This window comes from Octodon degus, unplaced genomic scaffold (assembly GCF_000260255.1).
Source record: "Octodon degus isolate 3935 unplaced genomic scaffold, OctDeg1.0 scaffold00080, whole genome shotgun sequence".
NCBI classification, from domain to species: domain Eukaryota; kingdom Metazoa; phylum Chordata; class Mammalia; order Rodentia; family Octodontidae; genus Octodon; species Octodon degus.
In genome coordinates this window covers 11,236,841-11,251,526 of record NW_004524656.1, presented here as the reverse complement: position 1 = coordinate 11,251,526, position 14,686 = coordinate 11,236,841, and positions in this window count along the sequence as shown.

Sequence of the window (14,686 nt, the reverse complement as noted above, 5' to 3'; positions counted from 1 at the left end):
CTGCTTCCACAAAGCTGTGAGCCTCAGGTAGCTGTAGTTCGAATCCCACAACACTCCAGCCAGACAAACCATGCCTGAGGGCATTCAGAGAAAAAAAAAAAAAAAACAAACCCATAAGGTAGTTGGCTTAGGTATTTGGTTATCGTTAAGACCCAAAAGCTTAGCACAGGGGTGGTGTTCCTAGAAGCTACTACTAATATGCTGGGTGCATAGGGTGGGTGAGCAGCCAGGGCTTCCAGCAGGCGAGTGAGAGTGACTGTTGATGGGGGTGGGGGGTAGGCAAGCACGTAACTGATTCATCTTTCGGATACTTGCTGAGCACCTATGTAAAGCAAGGCACAGTGCAATGGGGCTGAACTTTGGCCTAGAGCTGCTCCCTGGGCTAAGCATGGCTGCTCCGTGGAAGCCCCAGGATCATGTTCCCGTGCACCCCTGCTGCCTCTTCTCCCTCCGTGAGTGCAGACATCAGTGGGGTTTTGTTGTCAGTCTTGTCGTCCCATTGTTACCAGGAAAAATGTATTTGCTTCTCCCTTGACCAATCTCCCTATGTGTGTCTGTGCGCACGTGTGCGGCCTCATTATATACATCCATGTGTGCATATGTGAACATGTGCATAAACACGTGTGTGAGGACGCCTGTGTAGAAGGTGGGTTAGATTGAGCAGTGTTGCCTCCAGCTAGCAATGCATGTGTTTGGATCCGAGGTGCTGGGATCAGACCAGGAATAAATCGGCAGGAGAAGCTTGAAGCAGGAGACCCGAGGCTGAGGGCTAACGCCCCAGCTATGGAGAGCTTCCAGTGTGCACTGGAGTGTGCGACAGAAAGCTGTGATGGGACAGAAGAGTACAGGGAGGCACACCGGGAGGGTTTCCAGGGCGGACGCTCTTGGCAGCACGAGGCTGGCCTTGTGTAGCACATGGGTAGCCAGTCTGGTCTCCTGGAATTATGGGTGAGTCCTGCAGCAGGTTCTCCTAAGGTGCTGCTGTTAATCAGGTGGGCTGTTGGCTCTTTTGATGCTGTAGCTGCCATTTATACCTTGTGGCCACTGTGAGTGGGCACTGTGGCTGGCTTCATGGGACACAGGATGGTGCCGCGGAGATGTGGCTCATGACTAGGAAGAGTTCGCAGTTCACCGGAATAGGAAGCAACATCCACTTAGTAAGAACTCACCATAAAGTCTGCTGATTTTGCAAGAGTTTGCTAATTCTAACACAAGGTGATTACAGGCAACACAGAAAGGGAGGATCACAGGCAACACAGAAAGGGAGGATGGGTGGGGAGATAGCTGAGTGGTCTAAGTGCCTGCCTGGCAAGCTCAAAGACCCAGGTTCAATCCCCAGGTTCAATCCCCGGTACGACACACTGTGCTGGCCTTGGGAACTCTGAGTGTGCCAAGCCGGCCACTGAGACCGGGAGTGGTGAGGCACACCTGTAATCCCAGAACTGGGGAGGCAGAGACAGGAGGATCACTATGAGTCTCAGCTACATAGTGACACTCTGTTCGTTACATTTTTTTTTTTTTTTTTTGGTGGAACCGGGCATTGAACTCAGGTCCTTGTGCTTGCCAGGGAAACCCTTATTCTACTGAGCCATCTCCCCGGCCAATGAAGAGTTGTTCGTTACATTTTGTTTTGGACACTCTGTACCAAATAAATAAAATATTTTTTTTAAAAGGGAGGAATTTGTTTTTGCTAGGGTCGGGGAAAGGCTTCATAGAAGCAGAGGTTACCAACGTGAACCTTACGGGTGGGGGGCGGTAGCTGGAGAGACACTTCTACTGGAGGAAGTGATGCCGCTGAAGCGGGCTTGGGAAAATGCTGGGCGGCGAAGAGCAGGTTCATTGGGCTCAAGGGTGGGATCCATACCTGAGGGCAGAGGGAGACAGGGAGGAAGGCAGTGTGGGCGCTGGGTTTGAAGATGCCTTCCGGGAGTAACCAGAGCACAGTAATAAACATTTACTCCGTCCCTGCCATCTTCCAGACACTAAGAGTGTGAGGCTACATAGAACATAACTCTTGCCCTTGCTGGGCTTGCAGGCAGGACCGGTGGCTGTGTTACAGGAGGGGAGGGTGCACACGGAGAAACGCGCCTCGTCTGGGGAGGTAGGGAGGTTTCACAGGAAGGCAATACATTTAAACTGGGTCTTGAACTAGCAGTGGGCTGGCTCCAGGTGGCCGGACAGACAAAGATGGAGGTGGAGGTGGAGGTGGGCTGGGTGTCAGAGGTATTGCAGTTGGAAGAAGTGGCGCGACAGCGTGGGGACACTCATGAGCAGTTAGCACGCTCATGGAAGCTCAATCCGGAAGCCAGTGCCCAATGTTTCCGCGCTGTAACAGCGCTCTCCAAAGCGGAGCAGAGAACTCGGAATCCACAGGCAGACCAGAGCCACGCCCTGTCCAAGGTCTGCTCTGTGAGGATGTCTTATGGAAAAAGCTCCTTTTTAATTTTTTTTTTTTTTCCTTTTTAACTTTTCAGGTTTTTTTTTTCTTCCCTTCTAGAAATTGGTTCCAAGCACTCTGACCTCTAGGAGAATCACAAGCAGTGACTGGGGTGGGTGGCCCCCTCCCGGGGAGAAGGCAGGTTCTTTACTGAATGTGCATCTCTAGTCTACGGGTGCCCAGAAGAGACGGAGGCCACGAGATGACTCCTGGAGGTTTTGGATCTGGGCTGGATTGCGTTTCCCGTGTGTATCCCTCTTCGGACACAAGAGGGCAGCAGAGCCTTGAGCGTGACGGGCTGCAGAGCCAGCGGGGCGCGAGGCCTCTTCCTTGCTCGTTCACTGCCTGCTTATTTGCCTCCAGCCTGTCCCACTCCCACTCCGTGCTCTGACAGACCCTGCTCTCGGGATGGGGGGAAATCAGGAGGAGGCGGGCTACAGCTAGCGGACCTCACTGACCTCCACGTACCGTCCGTTCCGTGCACTTTGTTGTTGCCACAACAGAGACTAAGACCCGGACAGTCTGACCCAATTCTGCCAGCTCCAGAGCCTTTGTAGAAATGCTGTTGGGCTAACATGAGTAGCCTGGAAGACGGACCACAGGAGAGGAGGCCGGGTGATCCGCGCAAAGGGAGTCTTCTGCGTCCCCTCTGCTGTAACGAAGACTCCCTCAAAGCCCGTGACGGTGGCGCGAGGGGCCGGCTGGGGTGGGTTTGCACAGTTAGTCCGTTAGATCCGCTCTGCAGCTGCGAAGGCCAGTGCAGGTGGCAGGGTGCGTACAAGCAGCACGAGCTCAAACGTGGTCAGATAAAGGCTCTTCCCCCAAGTTCACTGTCTGGTGGGCAAGTGGCCATTGCCAAAGTGTGACAAGTGCAGTGAGTGAGAAAGGGGCTCATGGCCCTCAGAAGCAGAAGGGGAGCATTCGCCTAACGGGGTTGCGTGGTGGAGGGAGTCAGAGGAGGCTTCTGGACTTAAAACCCGCGGCAAGCTGACAAGACAAGAGGTTTTAGCCACGCAAAGGCAAAGAGGGCTGTAAGGTAAGGTGCCAGGCAACGCGTGCGGGAGATCCAGGTCAAGAATCAGCCAGCGTGAAGCTCAGTGGACTAAAGCGCCTGCTTAGGCAGCAGCAGGGACCAGGGTTCAACTTGATGTGCTGTGCCGGCTCCGCCCCCCGGATGCGCTGAGACAGCGACTGAGACTGGGTGTGGTGGCGCCCACCTGAAATCCCAGGTGGGGGGCTGAAAAGAGGAGGGTCATTATGATCTGTGTAGTGAGACCCTGTAGACCCTGTACTAAATACATTAAAAAAAAGAAAGAAAGAAAGAAAGGAAGGAAGAAAGAAAGAAAAAAGTTCTAGTATGCTGAGCAAGTTGCAGTTGTAGTTTGCAACCCTTAAGTGTGGTAATCACTACAATAGGCTCGTGTTCTGTGTCTTCAGCTGGTTGAAAGGCTTCCTCAACCATTTTTCACAGTTGCATAGAGGCTTCGGAGGCCTGAAGTTTTAGGCTGGGGACTGCAGAGTTAGGAGAAGCTGGGTGCTGGGAGGGAGAACTGGAGGACTGGAAGTTAGTTTCTGGGGACTCTATGTCTGGTTAAGTGATTCCGCTGCGAATTGGAGATTGGTGATAAAATTGGCAAAGGAAGTGAAAATGATTAAAGACCTTGTGTCTCATTAAAATGAACCCAGAGGTTAAGATCATAAGCAATAACAAACACAACTTCAAAAGCAAAATTCCTAAGGCTAAACATTGATGAATTAGGTCACATATTCCTGATTGATGAAAGTCAGCACTTTGATGAAGCCAACATGATCAGATGTATGGACTGGAAAAATATTTGCAAAAAATAAAAGCAAAAGAGCCAGATACCTGGTAGAATCCACAAGAAACTACTATAGGACAAGAACAACTGGAAGATGTTAAGAAAAACCAAAAAACAAAGGAAGAAGGGTATGATGAGGAAATCTATAGAAGAGGGAACTCCAGAGCCGAGGAAGCCCATGTAGCAGAGATTGTTTAACTTTTCACCCATATTTCTTGTCCTTCTTCCCCTACCCGGCCAACTAGGGTGTATTTCTCACCCTAGTTGCTGGTGGGGATGTAGGTGTGGCCGGGGGCAGTCCGGGCTCTGCCTAAAAGGGAGTGTAGTCTGCAGAAACCCCTCGACAAGTCTGTACAGAGATGACACGATATCTGTGGAGCCTTCGTGTTGGGGAGCTGGGTGCTGGCCGGATGTCCCTCGCTGAGGGAGGGGGTGAAGCGAGCGACGGGGTGCACATTATGGGGAGCCATGCAGTGATCTGAGGAGCAGCGGGCAGTGTGCCACCGTAACAGCATGAATGGGCCTTGAAAACAGTGAAATGATCTAAGGACAATATATGCAAACGCAACGTCGCGTATTTAAGAAAGCACATTAGAAAGAGTATACATTAAACATTCTGAAATTGCTGCCTTTGGAAAATGAGATGAGAAATAAGAGTGGAAATCGAGAGGGGGAAAATAGAATCAAACGGATGAATTCACTTCCACTATACAGTTCCTTACTTCATTTCAGAAGTTTTCTGACAGGAGACTGAAGCCTGACAATCAGATGTTTTTTTATTTTTTATTTTTAACTCCAAGGCTTGATTTCCTTTACAGAATCTGATTTCTATGAAGTTATTGCATTCACTCTCAATTTTTTTAAAAATTCCGTATTCAGCCTTCACTGTTCTTTTTCCAATTTAATACACATTTCCTTTTAATCACCTGACCTGGTGCTTTTGCAAAAACTAAACACAACAAAACAATAAAAGAAGTACAGCAGGATAAAAGTCAATGTTGTCCCCCCAACATCTTTCACTTAGAACATAAAACTCTTTACTTCTCTGTCTCTGTCTCTCTGTCTCGCTGTCTGTCTGTCTCTCTTTGTCTCTGTCTGTCTGTCTGTCTGTCTGTCTGTCTGTCTGTCTATCTGTCTATCTCTCACCTGCTCAGCCTGCCGTGAGGGTGGAGCTGTGCCGATGTGGTGCTGGGGATCAAGCCATGATCCCCTGCATCTGCCTAAGTTTGCCGAAAGCAGGCACTTTAGACTGCTGAGCTATCTCACCGGCCCTCACGTTTCTCATAGATAATAGATAAAGAATGAAGTGCATTATTTCCACATTTGTATAGCATTAGTAGAAACTGAACAGGTGATCTACAGAGGTATGATACCATGACAGTAATTAGGAGGAAGAGAAAAATCCGTGGAAGAAGAGATCCAGTAAGTGTCATAAGTAAGCATGACAAAAGAACTTCACACCACGGAGGACAGGAAATGAACACAATCACCCAATGGCACAAAGCCACTCAGTTCTCAGCAGGGGGCTGCTGCGGGAGCTCCGCCCTGATTTTCAACGCACCAGGCTTTAGCGTTGCACCTGCTGGGCACACGTGAATTGCCGCAAGCTCACCACCTGCACGGCACAGCTGCTGATACCCTGCTGTGACAGCAGTCCTGAAACCCATCTCCCCGCCACTTGTAGACTGCGCAGCAGGCGAGCGGGGCTGGGGCACTTGTGGGCAGGTTGCGGAAAAGTCTCGGCTGAGGCGGGAAATCCTTCTCTTTTCCACACAGCCCGCAGCCACCCTTGCTTCTGAAACGTCTTCTGTCACCCTTCCTTTGGGCAAGCTGCTCACTATTCTAAACCTTGCCTTCCCTCCCCAGTCTTTTTTTTTTTTTTTTAAGCTCATTATTAACTTTACTGAAAATCAATAATAATTATATAGTAAATTAAAAATTGTAGACAAATATTGAAATGTGAAAGATATAAGATGTAGATAGAGTGAATTTTAGAAAAATATTTCTGAAATGAATACATAACATGAGATTAATAATAGATTGCACATTGTAAAAATTATTTCCAAACTTAAATGAATATGACAATACAAATTGTCTAAAATACACATGAAGAGGAAAGAGTTTACAGATCAGTCATATAATACTTCTCTTTTTGCCAAAATCAAGAAACATATTCACATAATTAGAATTCTCAAAGTAGAAAGGGGTAGGCAATAAATATTTAAAGATTTAAAATTTCTGAATTTAGTTAAAATTATAGCACCACATTTCCAAGAAAAATGAACCTTTTGCACAAGAAATATGAATAAAATCATACACAAGATGCACAAAAATTTAATTGTCCAAAGCTAATTGTAAAGAAAAAATCATTAAAGCATATACATAGAAAAAATATTAGATGTGGAAGAACAAAATTATTATTATTATTATCTTTTAATTTGTATTATAAGGAAGGGTCTACAGGGTGTTCAGGTTCTCACTGCTAGATCAGACTCATAGTGATCCGCCTGTTTACAGCCTCCCAAGAGCTGAGATTACAGGCGGGAACCACCAGACTCAGTCTCAATTTCTGTCTCAACGTGCCCTGGGGACGTGGCCGGCACAGCAGGCCGAGGGATAGCCCCTGCACCTGCTTGCAGGCACTTTAATCTGCTGAGCTATGTGGCTGGCCCTTAGAAGAACAAAATTAAATAGCATCTTATTCCACATTAGGAAAAAAAGAGCAAGTGGGCAAGAAACTAGACTTATTTATTCAAAGGACTGAAAAAAAAAAAGATCTGTCCTCATTGAATTTTATACTTAGCAAACATATCTTTGAGAGCTAAAAGTAAAATATTTTCCAGTTATACAAACTCAAAATATTCTAATATCTCCAGACATAGCATATAGAAAATAACAAAGATCATAATCCAGAAGGCAAGAGAAGTTGCTGTATGGTCCTGGATAAACAATAAAGAGCTCTCAAAATGGTAGTTATGCAAGACTATGTAAAATATAATTATATTAGATGAGCCCATTTAAAGGTCATTGAAGACTTCCCAAAAGAATATCAATATTATGTTAGGTTATATACATATTTTAGCATATGTGTGTGTATATGTGCATGTGTAAAAGACAAGGAAGAACTAATATTAAAGTCAATGGAAAATGTAAATACACTTTTTAAAGTTTCTAATACTAGGAGAAAGTATCATACCATGTCTTATAAGTAGATTGTAAATCAAAGATACAGTATGAATCATAAAACAAAAATTAAAATTAAACAATATTCAGAAAATGAGTTAGATATTAATTAATTCAAAATTAAATATTTCAAAACAATATTAAAAAATTAAAATTAAATTATGAGTCCAACTAAGAGGCCAGAATATATTTTATCATATGTATGAATCTGTGATCAATTCAGAGTACTTACATAGTATTTGAGTAGGTTAATATATACAAAAATATTAACTAAGAAAAAATTTTCATGATAGTAAAAAACTACTGAGAATAAAACATAACAAAAATACTGGAATGGCAAATATATGGCCAGCGCTTCTAATAGTTTTGGGAATAAGACATTGCACAAAGTTGTAGTATGTGGTTGATGTGGACAGTGTCCATGACGCTTACTGGTGGCCAGGTGTCACTCGTGGGACTGAGCTACTTCTATTTCCTTGATATCCACCCTGTAGACCCAGACAGAATCATGACCCACAGGGTGCAGGAGAAGTGCATTTGTAGAGTATGCTGATGGGAATATTTTGCTGCAGTATACAAAAGCATAATTGAAAGATTGCTGTTGTATACCTCTTTTTCTCCTGTGTTTAACTGTTTGCTCTATTTGGTGGGTTCTTTCTGTTCTCATTCATGGAGCTGTGGTCATTTTGATCTCCCTTTCTAGAATATCTTTTAGTAGTTTGTGCAGGATTGGCTTTGTCATCATGACATTCTTTAGTTCTTTGTTGTGAAAATATTTCACTTCTCCATTCAACTTGAAAGAGAGTTTTGCAGGGTCTATCAGTCTGGGTTGTAATTTGTTTTCTTGCAAGACTGGTAGTACTTCGCTCCTTGCACTTCTTGCCTTGATGGTTTGTGACGAGAAATCTGCCACTGTTCTGATGGGTTTTCCTTTAAATGTGATCTATTTCTTTTCTCTAGCAGCTTTTAGTATACTGTTCCTGTGCTGAATTTCTGGGACCTTGATTAGTATATGGCTGGGTGTGTTTTTAATTGGGTTGATGTTATTTGGAGTTCTATATGCCTCAGTCATCTCAATGTCAGATTGTTTTCCCATATTTGAGAAGTTTTCTTCTATTACTTCTGCCCATATTCTTATTATGTTGTTTGTGCTGCCTGCTGCTTTCTCACTGATGCCTATTAGTCTTATATTGTTCATCTTTGCATCATCTTGCAGATATTGAATTATTTTTTCCTGCCTCCTATTTTTTTTTTTTTTTCGGAAACGGGGATTGAACTCAGGCCCTTGCACTTGCCAGGGAAGCGCTTATTCTACTGAGCCATCTCCCCAGCCCCTATCCTAGTTTTTTTTTTTTTTTTCAGAACCAGGAATTGAACTCAGGCCCTTGCGTTTGTCAGGGAAGCACTTATTCCACCGAGCCATCTCCCCGGCCCTTATCCTAGTTATTTTTAAGAGATCTTTTCTCACCTTTTCATTAGCTGCAATGGTGTCTTCAAGTTCTGAAAGTCTAATTTCACTTTCATTAAAATAATTTTGCCAGCTTGTGATTTTTTTTTTTTTTTGGTGGAACTGGGGATTGAACTCAGGTCCCTGCACTTGCCAGGCAAGTTCTTATTCCACTGAGCCATCTCCCTGGCACCGCCAGCTTATGATTGAGGTTTTAGTTTCCTGTATATCTCTTTGAATCCGCTTCATGCATTCTATTTCTTTCCTATATTGCTCATACAAGGATTCCATCATTTTTACACTCTCCTCATTTTTTATCAGTGTCTTCTTTAGAAATGTTTAGTACTTCTTTCATTATAGTTATCATTTCTTTTTTTTTTTTACTTTAGAAATTATTTCTGGTCTGATTTCCTCTATACCTTTCTGCAGTTGTTTCTTTACTTCAGACTCTGTTATTTCAGAAATTTCAGGTGTATACTTTCTGATTTCTTCTATGCTATTTTCTCTAGCATTTGTTCTAGGTGGGTTTGGGGCCTGAGAATGCATTTTTCTCCTTCTCTTTGTCATTTTGCATAGCACTGTCTTCTGACCTTTGGTGTAGAGCTTTAGTACAGTTATTACCTTAGCACCAGGTCGGGATCTATCAAGTTCAAACTTGTCCAGGTGCGAGTGGCTTGGGCCTGGCTGTTGTGCTCCACTTCTTCCTGCTGTGGCCCTTGGAAGGGAACCAGCTGTTCCACTCTGGCAAGATGTTCTGCTCCTAGATCAGCTGGGTGGGTCTTGCCTCTAGCCTCTCCGCAGGGAGTTCTGCCACAGGGTTCCACACCTGGCCTGTCTGATGTAGGAAGTTATACACAAACACACACACACACACACACACACACACACACACACACACACACAGCTGGCTTGGGTGCTGGCTGGAATGAGGATCCAGCAGACCCACAAGTGGTCCCATTCGCATGCTGAGCCTGCACACTGGCTGGGTCAGGGTCCAGTGGGCCCCAAGCAGTCCCATTCCCCTCAGTCTTTCTTTCTTTCTTTTTTTTTTTTAAATTTTATTTATTTATTTGTGAATGTGTATGTGTGGCCAGCTCAGCCCACCAGGGGGTGGGGCTGGCTGGCATGTGGTGCTGGGGGATTGAACCGCGGTCCCTGTGCTTTAGCTTAGCTTGTTCTAGGTAGGTGCTTTAGACCACTGAGCCATCTCACCAGCCCCCACCCCTCAGTCTTTCTTGATGCTGTCTCAAAGCCAAGCTTCAGCAGCCAGGCTAAAAATTTGAGATGAAAAATATCGATTACCATACAACTAGATAACTAGAGTTTCCAGCTGAACCAGTATCTTTGTGAATGTGGGTTTTCAACCCAAAGCTCTATATACACACAATGGTTTCCTCTAAGGTCTGAAGGGATGTCAAGGTTTCCTATCTCTTTCAGTTAATGCTCTAATTTGTCATTCCTGGACTCATCAAGTGCATTCATTAAAATCTAAGTCAGCCCAGGTGGGACCACATCAAATTTGATGAGCTATCATTTTGGTTGTAATTTGTTTATTTAAAATTAATTACCATCCACATGAAAGGCTCCCAAACTACTGGTTTTTCTGACTCCAGAAGTTGCTTAATTTGACTCTGGCTTGGAATTCTGACCTGGAGGCTTACACCTGGCATGAAGTATGACTTGAGAAGAGAACCAGGAAGAGGCTCTATAGACAGCTCTACACAAGCACCAAGCTTTGTTCTGTTGCCCTCAACACTTGCCCCACTTTTGTTGGAATGGTTAAGACAGCTGCCCTTCAATACTGTCGAGTGGTTTAACCCTACTGGGTAAAACTTAAGTGAGACACCCTGGGCCGTGCCACAGAGAGGAAACTTAGGGAGACCTATACTGTTATGAGGTACTCTTGGTCTCTAAACCTTGTTTGTTCCAAGTGGGTGCATTTGAAAAATTGTGAGCTATGCTACATAGTATGGAAAATTTCATAAGACCTTTATATGAAGATTAAGATACAATGAACACTAATTAAAACTGTAGGATCTTAGAAATACCTGTGTTCCCTGACCTGTGCATACTGTGTTAATCTGCTTCCCATTGCTGTGACAAAATACCTGAGAAAGTCAGTTTAATGGAGAAAATATTTGTTCTGGCTCACAGTTTCAGAGGTTACAGTTCATGGCAACTTGGTGCTGCTATTTCTGGGCCTGTAGTTGGGCAGGATGTCCATGACAGGGAGGGCATGCACAGCATAGCTCCTCACCTCAGAAGGCCAGGAAGTGGAGAGAGAAGGAAAGTAACTGGAGGCGAAAGTACCTTTCAAAATCAATCCCCATAATCTGTTTCCTGCAAGTAGGTCCTGTCTCCTGAAGTTTCCACCATCTATCCATGCTGGGGACCAAACTTTCAAAACATGAGCCTTGGAAGAATATTCCAGGTCTAAACTATCATACCCTACTGTCTCCACCTGGAAACAAAAACTATCCTGACCCCCAAACTAATCATTCCATTGGTTTTCTTTTTTACCCATTAAAGCATCACTAAATAATACAGTCTACTTTTGAACTTTATATCAAGGGAATAAAAAGATCTTTTTTTCTTTGCTTGTTTCTTTCACCTAGATTATTAAGAGAACCATTCACATTAATTTCTATAACTGTAAATTGGCTTATTTTTATTGCTGTATATGCCTATTTATTTATTATTGTGTTTCTGAGTATCTTAGAGTACTTTTTTTCTTGCTAAGATATGATGCCTTACACCCATAACTTAAAGGAAGAGAGATTTATTTTGGCCCAAGTTTAAGTTCATACTTGACAAGTTGCAAGGTAGAGAACAGCATTACAGAGGGGAACAGAGGAAGAAAAGCTGCTCACATTATGGTGGCCAGGAACCAGAAAGCTGAGGGAGCAAGCTGGGAGAGAGGTACCCTTTTAGATATACCCCAGTGACTTGGATCTTTTGACCAGACCCCAACTCCTAAGAAGTCAGATTATGACTCCCCATGATTCAACAACCTTTTGAAAGCTCCACTTATGGGTGTACAAGGGCTTTGGGGGTATTCCAGATGGGAACCAGGCCCCAGGCACTTAAGTTGTTTCTAATTCAGAACACTTAAGCTGAGGGCAGGAAGATGGCTCAGTAGAATAAGCACTTGCCTGGCAAGCACAAGGGCCTGAGTTCAATTCCTGATTCCACCCAAAAAAACAACACTTAAGCTGATCTGAACAAGGCTGCTAAGAATGTGTGTGCATGCGTGTGTGTTATGTATATGTGTGAGTGTGGGAATTGGCATATGCCCTATTTTCTCTGGATATAGGCCTAGGAGTGCAATCGGTGGACAGGGGACATGAACAGATACAGCTCCTCTAGTTAATGCCAGGTTATTTGCAGGATGGGGAACCTAGTTGTATGTCCACTGTAAGGATAGAGAGCATCTGTTGGTCAAGGCCCTGGATGCTGCCCAAATGTCACCTTTTGTGCTTTAATTTACATTTTCCTAATGAGAAATAGGTTTCTTGGTCTTTGGGATTTTTGCTATTATAAAGGTCTGTTCAGATATTCTGCTGCTTTTCTTTATTTTCATTTTGATTCACAGTAGTTCTTTATAAATTCTGGATCTCAGGACTTTGTCAGTTTTATATGTTCTAATATCATTTCTCATTCTGTGGATTGTCTCTTCAGACTCTTAAACTGTCTTTGCAATAGACATTCTTACTGTCATATATTCAGATTTATAAACCTTTCATTTACAATTAGTGGACTTTGTGTCCGATTTAAGAAAATCTTCCCTACACCCAAGGTTAGGAAGATATCTGTGGTATCACCTTCTAAATCTTTAGTTTTACCCTTCATGTATGCTTTGTTAATGAGCCTTAGTTGGTTTTTGTGTGCCGTGCACAGTGAGTGTCTAACTCCATTTTTCTTCTTATGAGTACTCAATTCATAAGAATTGAGTATTACTTTCACACTATTTATTGAGGGTCTATCTCTTTATTCATTGATCCGAGCTATCATCTCTGCCATATATCAGATGTGCATAAAGGTAAGGGTCTGTTTGTGGCCCCTCTGTGCCAGGCCATTAATCTATTTGTCAGTCCTAGTGCCCAAATCACACTATCTCAATTGCCATAGCTTTATAATAATTATTTATGTCTGAGAGAGCAAGTTCTCCCACTTTACTTTTTTAAGACTAGCTACTCTTGGCCCTTGGCACTGCCATATAAATTTTAGAGCCTGCTTGTCAAGTTCTACAAAAAAACCTATTGGGATTTTAATTGAGATTTTACTGAGCCTATAAATCAATTTGGAGAGAAATGACATCTTTATAAGGTTGAGGCCTCTAATCCACGAAGTGGTGGATTTCTCCATTTATTTAGATCTTCTTTAATATGTTTCAATAAAATTTTATAATTTCCTCCACGAATATCACATACTTATTTTGTTGGGTTACTCCTAGGCACTTCATATTCTTAATAGCATCGTGGTCAAGGTCTTTTTTAAATTTTATTTTATAACTATTGCTAATTAGAAATGAATTAAAATTTTTCTGTTGGTTTTATGTTCAGAAATTTTGGTAGGGACCACTCATTTGGAACTCTTCCTGTCCCTCAGGAGATATTCTTATTCCCATTTCTATTCTCCAGTAAATTTTCCTACTCTTAAAAAGTTTTGGTAGACTCTTGTATTAATTCTGGTAATTTATATTTATTTTTAATTATTTTAATAATAGGCCATCATGTTATGTGGAAATAATCAAAACAGATTTGTCTTTTTTTTCTTTTTTGGGAGGCTGGTGTGGCATGTGGTGCCTGGGATTGAACCGCGGTCCCCTGCGCCTGCCTAAGCTTGCCTAAGCTTGTCTAAGCTTTCCTAAGCAGGTGCTTTAGACTGCGGAGCTATCTTGCTGGCCCATCTTTTTCCTTTCTAGTCATTGTGTTGTTTAATTTTTGTTTTACTGGTGGTATTGCTCAGGATTCTAGCAGAATTTAAATACAATTGACCTTCATCCTTCCCCTTATGATAAGATGCAGGGCAAGGGAGTTACCGTATCAAGGCCAGAAGTCAGGGTCATCATCAGTGTTTTCAAAGTTTGCTGATAAACTGACCCATAGGTGGAAAAAGGGTATATTTTCCAAACTCCAAATTCTGTATAAAATAAGTTATAATTTAAATTTCTCAACCTTAGATAGAACAGATGTTATTCTTATTTTGAACATAAATTGAGGCACGAGTTTCTTCATATGCCTATTATGCAAGTTTCTGGCAGCAACCCAGGGCAGCAACTTGTGTCCTTTGACTTTGAGTTTCAGATGCTTCCTGCTGTGCCCCGTGATCAGGCCTGTCAGAGAAGCCGGAAGAGTCCAGGCTGCGGTAGCAGAGCCTTGGGATCATTCACAAAAACCTTCTCTGTTTGATTACACATCCTCCAAATCTGTGTGTTGGCCTCTGAAGATCCAGCATTGCAGTAATGTAAGACAATGCCTGCCCCATCTGCTCCTGTTGGAGGCAGTATTAACACCCCATGCGTCTCCTTTAGCTATCATCCCCGCCACTCCGTAGTGGGGACAGTCAGTGACTGACATCAGCTCAGGTGCAGACACAGAATGGAGCCACATGGTGTGGATGAGTGAGAGAAACAGCTCATTTGTAGCACAGTGGCTGCCAGGCCTCCAAAGGACTATGGAGAAGAAAAGTAAACTCCTTAATGACTTTTAGGTTCAGGAGGTCAAGTTAGATACCCTGCAAGTTCTTTGCATTCCCTTCCCTTCCCTTCCCTTCCCTTCCCTTCCCTTCCCTTCCCTT